Below are 14,163 nucleotides of genomic sequence, written 5' to 3'. Positions count from 1 at the left end.
CCTGATGACCCCCAGTGGCAGCAATCACAAAATCACAGAATAGTTAGGGTTGGAAGGGACCTTCAAGATCATCTAATTCCAACCCCCCTCCCACGGACAGTGACTCATTCCACTAGATCAGGTTGCTCAAAGTGCCATCCAAACTGGCCTCAGCCATTTCCAAGAATGGGGTATCCACAATTTCTCTGGGCAACCTGTTCCAGTGTCTTATCACCTTAATCATAAAAAATTTCCTCCTTATGTCCAATGTTTTCCAATTTGAACATATTGCCCTGTGTCATGTCACTTGCCCAAGTAAAAGGTTTTTCTCTGTCTTTCTTTTAAGCCTTTATATATTAAACCCTACCCATCAAAACCATGTATATAATGCATATGACTCTTGTCAATACTACCGGTAACCTGTTGCAGAATCGCAGGTTAATACATTTGTTCCTGTTGGGCATCATTCCTCTTTGCTTTGGTTATATTAATTTATAATTTTATGGGAAAAGCTCACCACATAAATGCTTCCAAAATGAAGAGTGAACTTCTCTCCTGCCTGTCTTACTGCATCTGTGTGAATGCACAGTGAAGTGGTAGTCCCAAACTTCAGGAAGATAAGCAACATGATGTCTGTAGTGGTCGATATTAAATTAAATCTTTTCAGCTTTGATTGCAGTCTGTTTTCTAGACTGTATCAGTAACTGGATCTGTGGGCTGAGTTGCTAAAATTCCTAGAAAACCTTTGTACAAATACTTTAATTTAAACCAGAATATGGCGATGAATGTGTGATAAACATAGAATGAATGGGAAAGAAGACACTAATAAAAATTAATTACAAAGGGCAAAGAAGAATGTAAAATGTTAAATCTTTTGGGAACACATGTCTTATTGCACAGCTTCACTACTTTGGATGATGATTAGAATGTTCTCTCTTCTCCCCACACAGACGCAGGAAATTTCTTATAAAAATGACAGAAGAAACTTGAAAAGAACAAGTCAAGAAGGATTAATCTGAGAAGAGTTTGCATTACTGACCGTTCCAAAAATAGTGTCTTGGAAGTCTGCCCTGGAATGTGTACATTTCAATAAGAAATGAGAAAAGGAATGTGATTTGGAATAGTAGTGATGATTACTTTTTTGACCAGGTCTTTCACGATAGTGATGATACTTAGTAGTCTTATTTATAGCAGAGAAGAAAGGTATACCAACCAAAGTGAGGTAAGCAGGCACCACGAGTACTGCGTCCAGTTCCGGAACCCTCAGTTTAGGAAGGAGATTGAGGTGCTGGAGCTTTTCCAAAGAAGGGCAATGAGGCTGGTGAAGGGACTGGAGCAAAAGTTCTGTGAGGAGCGGCTGAAGGAGCTGGGGTTGTTTAGATTGGAGAAGGCTCAGGGGAGACCTTATTGCTCTCTACAACTGCCTGAAAGGAGGTTGTAACCAGGTGGGTATCAGTCTCTTCTCCCAGGCAACCAGCAGTAGGACAAGAAGGCACAGTCTTAAGCCTGAGGGAAGGTTTAGGTTAGATATTAAGAAGTTCTTTACAGAAAGAGTGATTGGGCATTGGAATGGGCTGCCCAGGGAGGTGGTGGAGTCACCATTCTTGGAGGTGTTTAAGAAGAAACTGGTTGTGGCACTTAGTGCCATGGTCTAGTTGACAAGGTGGTAGGTCAAAGGTTGGGCTTGATAATCTCAGAGGTCTTTCTCTACCCAGTTTATTCTGTGATCCTGTGATTCTGTAATATAAATCAAAGTCTTAGAACAACTGTAGTAGATGGCAATGTTTGATAATTTGGAAAGAAATCCAAATATAGAAATGCAAACATAAGAGAAGGAAGAGCATATGCTTCCTGAGCATAGCACCTTAATCTTACATTTCCTACCCTTATTAATTCATTGTATATTTTGCAAGTTGCATCAGCTCATTTATTTTCAGGATGAGCAAAGCTATACATAATGTAAAAAAGCATATTCTTTTTATGAAATTTTGTATTCTTTTCCAGCCAGTTCAGGACAGACTCAAATAAATGGTTTTCTCAGAAAGCAAACTCAAATAAAATAGAAACTTGTGGGAATTAAAAATATAATATTAAGAATGCATTAAGGGTCTGTGTGGGGGGTGTGGGGATGGACTTAACAGAACGCCTACATGAATTAAGATTTTAGAGTAGAAGCTTTGTCTAGAGATAAGAAGTTTTGTCTAGGGATTATAGGAGTAAAAATTACAGGAACATTAAACTGAAAGGACCACCTTAACCATGGTGTCCCCTGAAATCATGCAAAACTGTGTGGCAGATACCAAATTTAGGAAATGCCTGTATTTCATGCACAGCGTCTGCGGGGGCCTGCAAAGGCCTAGCAAGTACTACTTCTGAGAACTCTGTAAGAAACTTCCAATATGTGGTAGAAGACCAAAAGCCAAGTGTTATGTCACAAGAAAGGAGAAGAGATCAAGAGCATCAGTGATGTCTTGGTCCTCTGTCCAAATAAGATCACTGCATCTCTAGATGATATTAAGAAGCAGACATGTCCCACAGTGTCAAAGAAGGTGAAATGTCCAACAGCAGCAACTACTGAGAAAAAACTTGGAAAAATTCTGAACCCAGATCTGATAAATCAGGAGGCTTAGATTCTTTCTTAGCCCTGAGATAGCTTGCTGTATGGTCTTCTGGCAGATTATCCCATCTCGTGGGGCTCCAACTGACTCCTTGTAAAATGTACATAACTGAGCTACTGGGAGTGTTACAAACCTTAGTTGATACAAAATGGAAGTTTTCTTCAAATGAAAGGTACTCAATGAAGACAGGAAGAGTTCTAACAAAAAAGGAGAATCTATTTAATAACAAGAACTCTGAGAAGGAAAAAAACTTTACAAGTTCTTTACAGTATAAAGCATCATAAATTGGGAGACAGGGGAAGGATGTACCATCAGATTCAATAACTATTTAGAGATAGGAAAAAAAATTTAAAAAGAGAACACAGAAGTGTCAAGTACATTCAACAAATGTCTGTTCTGTTCAAGAGTTCATTACAACAAATGAAGATTAACCCAGAGTTTCAAAATTAAGACTCTGAGTGCAGCTGCAAGCCTAAATCAAAATACATTCTGCTGTACATCAGGTAATTTGAGTAAGCACCTGTGAAAGTAATCTTTTTTCTCTGTGAAAAGTATTTTTTTCAGTACATATTATGATAAAAACTATTTCCTGATACTTGTTTTTACTACTCATGACTGCCTTCAATAAATTATGCTTTGGTCTCTGTTACAACAAAATTCTGCAGCATTGCTTGTCTTATTTGGTCTCTACTCATTGACTGTTGGGTTAGAATTGACAGATGTCAGTGGGAAGTTCTGAAAAGCTGTATTGACCAACATGTGACAAAAGCAGACCTGAGCAAGGTTTTAGAGCAGCAGTTAGACATCCAACCAAAACATGGAATGAAGACAGTTATTGCCAGAATCCCAACAGAAAGGTGTTGAGGTTCAGTTGCTGCTCTATTGAACCCGTTTTCATTAATTAAGAATTTGCAGGGTTTTCTACTGCCACCTGCAGGTTGTTGTAGGCAGCTGCTCTTACAATTTTTCTGCAAAAGTCTGAATCTTCTCTTAAGGTTGCACCATAAAAGGGTGAATGAAAGGGAGAAGTCTGCAGAAAGAAATTAAAGATACGAAGCCAGAGACGCCTCTCTGCTGGCCGCAGATCGCAGTGACCATTCTTATGCTTTGGCAGAGATTCTGCTCTGGATAAGTCTCTTGTGATGAGAGAGGTAACAGTCTCTGGTGTTGGTTACTGCTTAATTAGTAGAAATATTCCATTCCGCTGGCTCTGGTTTGTATGAGTACACCCTGACATCATCCTTCAGGCAGAAGGCTCAGGTTAACTTCACTTTTACCTGAAACTAACTACAATGGCTGAACAGTGATGTCAGTGGAGTATTGCTTGAGGCAGTGATGGCAGCAGATGGTAAGGAACTTCTGATAGTGGGGAAAAATTAAGGGCAGTGAGCTCTTATTTTTTGGTACACCTGTATAAATAAGAGAGTGTCCACCTGTGGTCTACTAACTTCTTACTTTAGGTGAGGACAGTCTCTTCCGGAGGAAATAATGCACTGCAGGAGCATCAGAATAAAGTGATTTTTCAGCCTTATGAAATGACAACACCAACTGCCATACTTAGTTCTATGTCACTCTCACATTCAAGACACAGCTGTGTGAAGGTGTTTTTAGATAACAAAGGATTATCTTCCCATGTGGGATGTGTTACATTTAGAGTGTCTCTAGGCTTAAGTCTGTGGAGACAAAAGTATTCTATTCTATTCTATTCTATTCTATTCTATTCTATTCTATTCTATTCTATTCTATTCTATTCTATTCTATTCTATGCTTTGCTTTCCTTTGCTATGCTCTTCCGTCAAAGCATAAAGCCTCTCAGAACAGTGTCTCTTCCTGAGACACAGAAAAAAAGGACTCAAAGCTGCTGTTTCCTAGGATGTTTCATATCTTACACATTTTTTAATATCTGTGTCAGGACTAGGTTATACCTTTCCAACAACTCAAATAGGTTTGATATAAGCCATGCCTAACCAACCATACCAAACTATGCCTTACCATACTTCCTCTTGTTCCCTGAACTGTCACATCTCCAGCATTTTGTTAAGTTGGTATATAATAAAGGAAGGCTGTAAAGTCAGTTCCCTGCTCTTTTAAAATGTCTTTGGATGTTTCCACCCAGATGAAAGCTGTATGGCTCATTTGCTATTTCAATAGGCTAAATACACCCTCTTACAAATCATTGTTTTCACAGTCTCTTACCATGTTAGGTACAAATCTAAGATAGATAAACGTGTCAAATATATTTATAAACCTGACACTATTACATTGGCCTTTTGCATAAATCTTTAATATTCTCATGGTATAAATGATTGCATTGTGGACAGATGGGATTATAATATTTCCTCACCCCATTCTTACTTTGAGTAGCATAAAGACATATTTGTATGCCATTCTTATCTAACAGATTCAAAGGGAAAGAATTTCTTCTTACTTACTGTACTAGGTTTTATACTAGCAGGAATTTTGGCCATATTTTGAAATAAAACTATATTAGCATATCACACTGCAGTGTGAGTCATCTGAGTTTCTCTATCACATGGCTTACATAGGGAAGAAGGGGTCATTTAAAGTCTACAGTGTTAATTGAGGTGGTTGCAGTGCCATTTAAAAATCACTTGAAACTACAATTCTTTAAAAACAATTTCTGGAAGGCAAGCAATGTAACCTCTCATGGAGGAATTCTAGAGCTGGAGTTTGTGGTTCCCTCTAGTGCAGGAACAGCTGCATGTGATCAGACTATTTTCTGTGACATTCAATTATGGGCCTCATTTACATGGCAGTTTCACAGGTGATAAGAGAAGGAACATGAGGCACTTGGCAAAACACAGTCTGTGACCTGACTGAAGAGTTCAGGTGAGCTGCAGTTCATTTGCTGCCTGCATGTGGGGACTTATCAGGAGACAGAGCAGATCTATGTGAAAGCTGTTCAGGCTCAAAGGTTTATTGCCAGGGTATCATGGTTTTGCTCCTTTTTTTTTTTTTTTTAAATAATCTTTTATTTTCTTTTGGCTGGTTGGTTGGTTTTTGTTGGTTTTATTTGTTTGTTGGTTGGTTTTGGTTTTTTGTTTTTTGGTTTTTTTTAAAGCTGTAGTGATAAAACAGAAGAAAATTCTATGAGAGGAACCGAAAGATACTCCTTTTCTTCCTTGATCATGGTGTCTTCACTCCTCAGGCTAGAGTTACTGTCACAGTGGTGTTTGGGTTTCATGTGGTCAGATTGAAGGTAGTTTAAGTGAATCTAATTTACTTCCTCCTGTCTGTCTTAAGAAGACACACAAAATTAGTTAGTTACTGCTTCTTAGCTGAGAAGCAGCTGCTTTCAGTGAGAGGAAGATCAGTTTTTGAAATACTAATGCATCTTTTTTGTGTGACAGCATTGCTGTCAGTTATTTATACCAGAATTACCTAAGGAAATGCAGCTGTGTCCTTATTCTTATGTATGCAATCTAAATCAAACCCTTTGTGTCTAATTTATCTTCCTAATTTTTGTATTTTTTTCCCTACTAGATATGGCAATAATGGCTTTCTGAATATATTCCAGTAGGAAATGAGTTGAAAGGACTAAAAAAGAAGCTAATCATGAAAGCTCTAACAAGTATTTTTAGAAGCCACCTTTTTGTTTTTGAGCATCTTATTTTTCCTGTTGAGCTCTTTCACCGCACCAAAAGGTTTTATTTATATGGCAAATTCTCTTAGAATCCTCAGATAGATAGTAAACAGAAGACTATGAAAACTGGTGGGAGCCCCTGGTGGTCTAGTGGTTAAGGGCACGGCACTGTCACCACCAAGACCCAGGTTCGATTCCTGGTCAGGGCCACTCCTGGGCAGATGGAGCTCGTTAGCCCTTAAAGGCAACCCACCTACGTCCTGAGGACCTCGCTGCCACCGTCCAAGCTCGCTTGGCCCCGGCAGATGAACCTTAGGATTAAAGGGTGGGCTCAGTTCCGCGCACACTGTGTCTCACCTAAAAAATCCAATGCGCAGGCTGGAAGGTGTAAAGACCTTCCCCGGATCTTCGCTCGCGAAGACCGGCCATTATTATTATTATATGAAAACTGGTTTTTAGCTTCAGAACTTCTACGGTTCTGAAACTTTGAACATGGATCTGTAACGAAATTAGTTTTCTCCTATTTTTAGAGATTCATGTGATTCTCTCTTTATTGGCCATTTACATGACCTACCATCTATTGTTGCTTCTAAAGTGGCTTATGTGGCCTTCAAGGCATCTGCCTGTGTGCTGGGCTGAAGAATTTTGTGAATTGTACTTTGAGAGCCTGCTTTCAGCAGGGTAATTTATTGTTTGTTAGGATGGAATTTCAAGATATGCTATCTTTGCTTATCATCCTTTCAGAGGCCACAAGGGAACAAATAAACTCCAACATTTATATTCTGAATGGCATCTATTTATTCAATCTCACAGTTCCCTAATGATTAAGTAAATTATGGGGGAAGTGAAACTATTTAAATCAGAACAATTAATTATTATTAATTAATTATTAGTGCTTGTTCCCTTATTTTCCAGTTTATTTTAGAGTAGGTTCTGTTTTCAAGATAGGAGTTCCTCACAAAATCTCATGCAACCAATAAAAAAATCTTTTGAACATTTTCATTATGATTAATGGTTTAGTTTTATCAATATTCAGTAAGATACAGTTTTTCTCTCTGTGGAGAGATTTTCATTTTAAATACAGTATTGCATGAACATCCCTCCTATATGTTTTAACAGTAAAATCAATGAAGACAATTTTATTTCTAATTTGTGCCCATTTGAAGTAACTGAAGGAATACAGCTAATTAAATTTGAAATGTTTGGTGACAGTGAGTACAACTTGATGTTTTTAAACATAAAATCCTTCTCTGCAATTTTCTGTGTAAGACAGAAATCCACCTGGTAATAAGAGAGAAAAAGAAAAACGGAGAAAAAAGAGAGATATTTTTCTTGAAGTTACATCATATTTAGGCTTTTGAATTACTATGTGTGTTAGACTGCAAATTCTTATCTTTGGCTCTGCTGTGTTTTACATGATGTCTGTACTAAGATATACTAGGATTAGCTTGTTTGTTGTATGCATTACAATTTGCTTCATTTAAGGTAGAGAATACCTCATATGCATAATTGCACAGCAATATGTCAGATGAACTTCAGTGCCAACAAGGGCAGTTAATGCTTTTGGTTTGAAAAAAGAAAGAATCTCTCTAACCAGGCATGCAAAGTAATTGTTTCTGAAATTATTTTAATATCTGGAGAAAAGATCTGGAGTTACTGCACTCTTCCTCTGCTTTGGGGATTGTGTAGGAAATTCAGTGAGAAAGCATACTGGGATAGAGAAGGATGTCAGCTGCCCAGTATGAGCTCATTCCAGCTCTAGCTAGTATAACACTATTCTGCATGCCTGGTCTGAAGGTTTTTACTCCCTTGTAAACAGCTCATAAGATGACAGTTATACTTTTTCTGCTTAAAAGATAATAGAGGAACCCAGGAATTGACACTTTTAAAACTGAAACTGCTAGAAAAAGCACCAAGGTTGCAAATACAGATTCTTTATAACTAAGAAATACCAGAACTGAAGAAAAATTCTCTGCAATCTCAGGGGCATGCATTATGCTGTGTCTTTATCTCCTCTTTGTGCATCATTTTCTCATAGTACCTTTATGAGACTGACTGAGGTGACAGGATTTATTCTAAGGATTAACTAGGACTGTGCAGTGAAGGGCACTGCTACTTATTATCTCTGCCTTATAAACTACAGAAACAAAGTGGTCTGTACAGATCATAAGAAGGGATTTCAGATTAGGAAAGACTGATCTCTTGAGTTAAATCTTTGAACCTTGCCTCAAACTATGTTTGGACACTGAGGTCCTGCAGTTTTCTACTGCAGGAATAATTTGAAATAAGTTTTCATCCAGAAGTGGTAATTAACTTCGTGATATCCATTTCTGAGTTTCCATGTGAAATACTAGGGTTTGATTTGTGGGAATACTGAGCTTTCAGAGCCATGACTGATGCTGGTAGGAGCTTTAAATATATGAAGTGCTCAGAAGTGCAAGGTATTTTGAAAGATCGGGTACAAACCTTTGATACTGTGCATCCACAGTTAAGAGATGCTTTCAAATTTAATCTCATATTGGTACTCTTTTCCTAAAATATGCACAATTCCACTTCTCCAACTTGAACTGTTCTACTGTACAGATTAATGTTGGTGCCTCACTCTAACAATACAGGCAAAGAAATGCCATGAAAATAGAATATTTTGGAGCCATATAAGATTTTGAATAATGTACTGTAGAGAAGACATGGCCCCACCAGTCAGCAATGAAATGAAGTAACAGTGTCCTAGACCTAAGTTCAGAGATAATAGTTTACTCTGACTTCCAGTGTAACATGACTCAGCTCCTTTCTGAATTAGTTTTTGTTTAACTACAGCATTTCTTTCTAAAAGTTAGAAAAACTCAGTTTAAATATTTGCAGTATGAACAACCTATCATTATTTTTTTAAATTATTGGAGTGATTAATTTTCATAACACCCATGCATGTAATTTCTATTTCTGAATGTCTCTGCTTTCAATTTCCAGACACTCGATCTAGTTATGTTTGTGCTTTTGAGACTGAAGAGCCCTCAACTATCAAATTTCTATTCCCCCTAGAGGTAATTAGAAGCTATGATCAAGGCACCCTTTAGTCTTTTTGTTAAGATAAACAGACAGGACTTCAGTATTCCACTAAGGCAGGTTCCTCAATTCTTCGATCTTTCTCCTGGTTCATCTCTGAACCAGAGGGACCCGATTTATTCCTTCTGGAGTTGTGGGTGCTGGGACTGTGAAAAGCATCTCAGAGGAAAATTTGCCAGTGCCAGGCTGTGTAACCTTTCTAACCATTTTTTGTATTATTCTGCTCATTTATCCCAGGATTGGCTTTTTGTTTTGCTATTATACCCTTTGCATACTGCACTAGGAACAGATCTCCAGCTGACTGATATGATGCCCCGATCATTTCGGTTACTATTCCCAACATAATGCCTCATTATGTCTGTAATTCCTGAATATCGTTGAATTACAATTATCTGCACGTCATTTGCTTGCAGGAGCTCATCAGCTCATTTGTTTAAATGCACCCAATACACCTTCATGAATCACACGCATGAAATCTCTCCTTTCTTGCAGAGCATTAATAAAAATGTAAAGGCCAAGAACTGACCTCAGCATGGCCTTAAGAACACGTGTCCTTAATGAGATCTTGCTGTTTACAAATGCATTTTGAGATCTGTCAACAGCTTTTAAAAATTCTTTTCTGTGTACCACATTGCTCTTTTTAATTATCAAAATGTTGTATAGTGTCAAGTTTAAAGGATTCTGACTTTTCTATGTAACTTCTGTCCCCTTTCTCAGTCACTGAATGAGAGCTCATTAGTCATGAGTGGAATCTGATGGGAAAAAAGGATGTGATCTTGTAGTTGGTGTATCACAGTGCATTCAAGTAAGACAGGTGAATTAGAGATGCTCAAGCCACCACAAATGCCACATATCTAAATTTTTGTATGCTGGATTTTAGGTCCTAATTTTTCTAATATGAAGGGCTTCTCTGTGTATGGGTGTCAGAGAGAGAGTTTGATATAGCTTTAAGTATTTACAGGTTAGAAGACCACTAACTCATCAAATGTAAATGTATAAAATGAGTTGCATGAACTGCATTCCCTAAATGCATATTCCTCGCTGCTCACTAAAGAGGGATTGTATAACCAACTCAGATGTAAATGTTGATGTGACATAACCAACGTTAGATAAGTTGAATCTCAAACAAAGCACGTGGAATTCCATCGTGATCCTTGCTTTTCCATTCTGATAATGGAGACTATAAACAAATTCATTTTTATGGAAACTAAGAAAGAATTCTCAATGTTTTGCTTTACTAAACAATGTTTAATTTGTTTTTCTGGCAGCTATTTAATAACTGGATTAGCTAGTTAATCACCATTCATTTTAACTACAGCATTAATCGATAACCTTGCATAATGTATAGTCCCAAGGCCCCTAAAAAACTGAGGTGTCCCTGTAGAGTTCCAGCTACCTTTCATCTGGGGACTTGTGCCAAAGAAAAGAATGAACAGGTTAAGAAATAGTTTAGGAAAAATATCTGAAGACCACAGAATATGTGTTTTTCAAATTTTCCTAAAATAACTCATAAGAATTATTTGAGGGAGAGATTAAAAATAATAGTAATTGAAAATATCTTCCTTTGTCTCATTTGTGGGGATAATTTCCTTCCTCTGCCAGGGTTTCTGTTTTCAGTATGTTAATTAAGGGACAATATGAATGCATATTTGCATATGAATGCTAGATAACATGGCATAGAAACTGATTAGATCTCATCTATCTCACATACCTGGAGATTAATGCTAATAACACTTAATACATTAATATACAGATTAAAGTTGAGCAGAGAAAATGAAGTGAAAAAGAACTTTGTTAAACATTTTGGAATTCACAGACTTTTTTCCCTTTAATCTGAATAAGAAAGTTTCTTCATCTCAGCTTTTGGTAACATACACATTCTTAGCAATAATAATGTTCTAATCACATACACAGTCTAGAAACTACATGAGGAAGACAACAGTGTTTATGATGGGAATGTCTGTGAACATGTCTGACTTTTCCATTCTTGTGTTTAGATAAGGCAAGCAGTAGGAGTGAGGGTATGTGCTTTCAACAAAATGTTCATGTTTATAAACACAAGAGAAAGCAAGCAATAATTTTCAATACTTGACAAGAAATGCCGAGGAGTTATATTAAATCTTTGATAGTGTGATTATTTGTGTCTGATTTAAACTCTCAGTATTTTGCTTATACTAGAATGGTCCTAGCAGCTGATCTAGAGATGCTATCAGTGGTATGTACTGTAAGCCATCAGGATGCCAAGAGAGTTTGCTATTTGAAAATTCACTGGACAGATTTCAGAAGGAAGTGCTCAAATCATGAATAAAGTCAAATAGAAACCGTTTCAGATTAAAATAAAAATAAATAAATTAAGTTGCACATGACTCTTACCAGAGGGCCAGCTTTACCTCTACAGCCTGCCTCCTGGTAGGGACACCCTGTCTTCGCTGAAAAGAGTAGCTCCTCTGTGACCTCTGAGGTTCACCTTCTAAAGTCCAATCATGTATAAAAGACCCGGTGGCCACTTGCACCTCGTGTGCCCTATGTAACATTCCAGAGCAGAAATGCACTGGTCAGAAAAACAACAGAGGTTTATATGGACCGTATCAATTGGAAAGGTTATTTACAGCTTAACTAATGCATGCCTAGCTACTGCTGATGCAATGAAGAAGAAAATGCCTGAAATATCTTTAAGTAAAACCTTAATATCTTTAAGTTTGTACCTTCTTTGTGAAACAGAGGGCACTACTAGTATTTTTATAGCTGCAATTGCGTTATTTTGAGCATAGACATGTATGTTATTTCTTTATTTTATTTAGCTTCTGCAAGTCATAACAGTTGTAATGGTGGTTTTAGTTTTATTTACTTTTGAAGGTTTTATTGTGGGTTTTTTTTTCATTTTATTAGACCTCAGTCACTTCATAAGAAAAATTCAGTGTCTCATGTTAATGTAACAGGAATTAATATAGTATCTACAATAATGTAAAAAATATCCTTTTAAATACCTTAAAAAGTATTAAACATGATGTCTCTCCCTCCAAGACCTTCTTAACTGGCAACAAGCAATTAAAAAAATATGTAGTATACTCTTTGAATAAAATATGTCATGTGGTAAAACTGGAATTCTATTATGTTTGTGTGTGCTATGTTCTGTCTCTTGTTGTAGCTGTTGTGACATTTATGGGATGCCACCCACCTCATAAAAATCCTTCTGATGTCTTCAGCCTCTACTGCCTACCTCTGTTAGTTTCTGTCATTTGAGTGACAGAGAGAGGACTGGCATCATCTCATTGCCAGAGGTTGGAAGTATGCAGACATTTGTGAGAGAGATTCCCATCTACCTTTCATCAGCAACTTCCAGTGGTCTCAACCTTTTCTCCCAGAGGCAAAATTATCTGAGCAAAGCAATGGAAGCTCTTGGAAGCTTCAAGAGTCATGTAGAAAAAAAAAAAAATAGAAAAAAGTTTTGTCGGTTTTCACATTGGATCATTTTTTTCTTTGCTGGAAGGTATATAAGAACTTACCTGCATATCTTAAATCATTATGTGGATCAGTTTCAATAGCAGTTATGCAAATTATAGTAGTGTCATGAAATAGCCCGAATCATCTGTTGTTAAAGCAGCAAGGTTTTGGTTTCATAAAAGCTATATAGCAATTTCTGGCTTGTTTTAACTCTGCCAGAAGTAAGTTATGAAGTAGGTGTTTATTCATCACCATCAAAAAGAGCCCTTCCAGAGGTGATGTTAAAAATACCAGGCTTCAGGCTGTGAGTTACATGCTCTTTCCCTACGTCCTATGATTGATATGGAAATAGAGCCACAAAAAGTGGTCTCAGATTATTCATCCTTATTGATTGAATGTATCGTATTCACTCGGTAGTAAAGCAAATTAGTTAGAAAGAGACAAAGGTGGTGTCCACTGAAAAGCAGCAAAAATCCCTCTAAAGTAATTCCTGTACAAAAGGTATGTGTCAGAAACAGGCTCAACACTTTTCGTTAAGGAAGGCAGATAAAAGCTGCCTCACTTCCTCAGCCCGACTTTCTCTCCCTTGTCTTTTCCAGCAGGTCCTCTCCAATCCCTCTAGAGTGCTTCTCAGGTGTTGCCAAATACCTGTGAAGAGGCACTGGAATTCACAGCAAGACCTGCTCTGCATGCCTGCCCCATGCCTGCCTCTTGCCTCACCTTCTCCGAGACAACCCCTTCCTCCAGCTTGCACAGTGAAGGGATTCTGCATGGGGGAGACTCTCCATAGATACATGTGTATGATACATGTAATGATAGAGAATGAAAACATTCTTGTGGGAAACTTGTAACTTTTCTCTGTAAATCACTATATTAGATGTGGAATTAGCTAGTGGTAGGCAATGGAGCTGTTCCTTTAGCAAGCACCAAATACAAACAGGGTGCAGTTTGCACAACATGTCCCCAGTTCTCTTTATAATAATTCAGCTATTGGGAATGGGGAACAAAAATAAAGAACTGGATCCATACCTTTATATTAAAAAATAGAAACAGTTGACACACTGGGGATTATGCCTGGAAAAAAACAGACTGGTGTTTCCCTCGAAATCTTCAGAGACTACTTAAAGGTTTCAACTACCATGGGCTGCTATCTGCACTGGAGACTGACACATGTTCTTATCAGATGCTCTCCCTTCTCTGAGAAACATTGTTTTAGGTAATGCAGGTATGAATGATACCTCTTTCAACTAGGGGATAAAAAAATTCTCACCTGCCTTCAAGAAACAAATACGGATCCCTATAGTACACTCAAGAAGTCAGAGAGCCTGTGGTAGAGAGAACAGCAAGAATAGTCTGGGGACAAAATGGAAATTTACTGATTCAAAGATGTAGCTTTCCTTGGAACAAACCAGAACACTATACAGATACAGATTTCTCCATCTTTTTAAAATAGTT

This window comes from Myiozetetes cayanensis, unplaced genomic scaffold, assembly GCF_022539395.1.
Source record: "Myiozetetes cayanensis isolate MyiCay16 unplaced genomic scaffold, myiCay2020 scf3, whole genome shotgun sequence".
In the NCBI taxonomy this organism is placed as follows: Eukaryota; Metazoa; Chordata; class Aves; order Passeriformes; family Tyrannidae; genus Myiozetetes; species Myiozetetes cayanensis.
Note: the sequence above shows the minus strand (reverse complement) of the source record.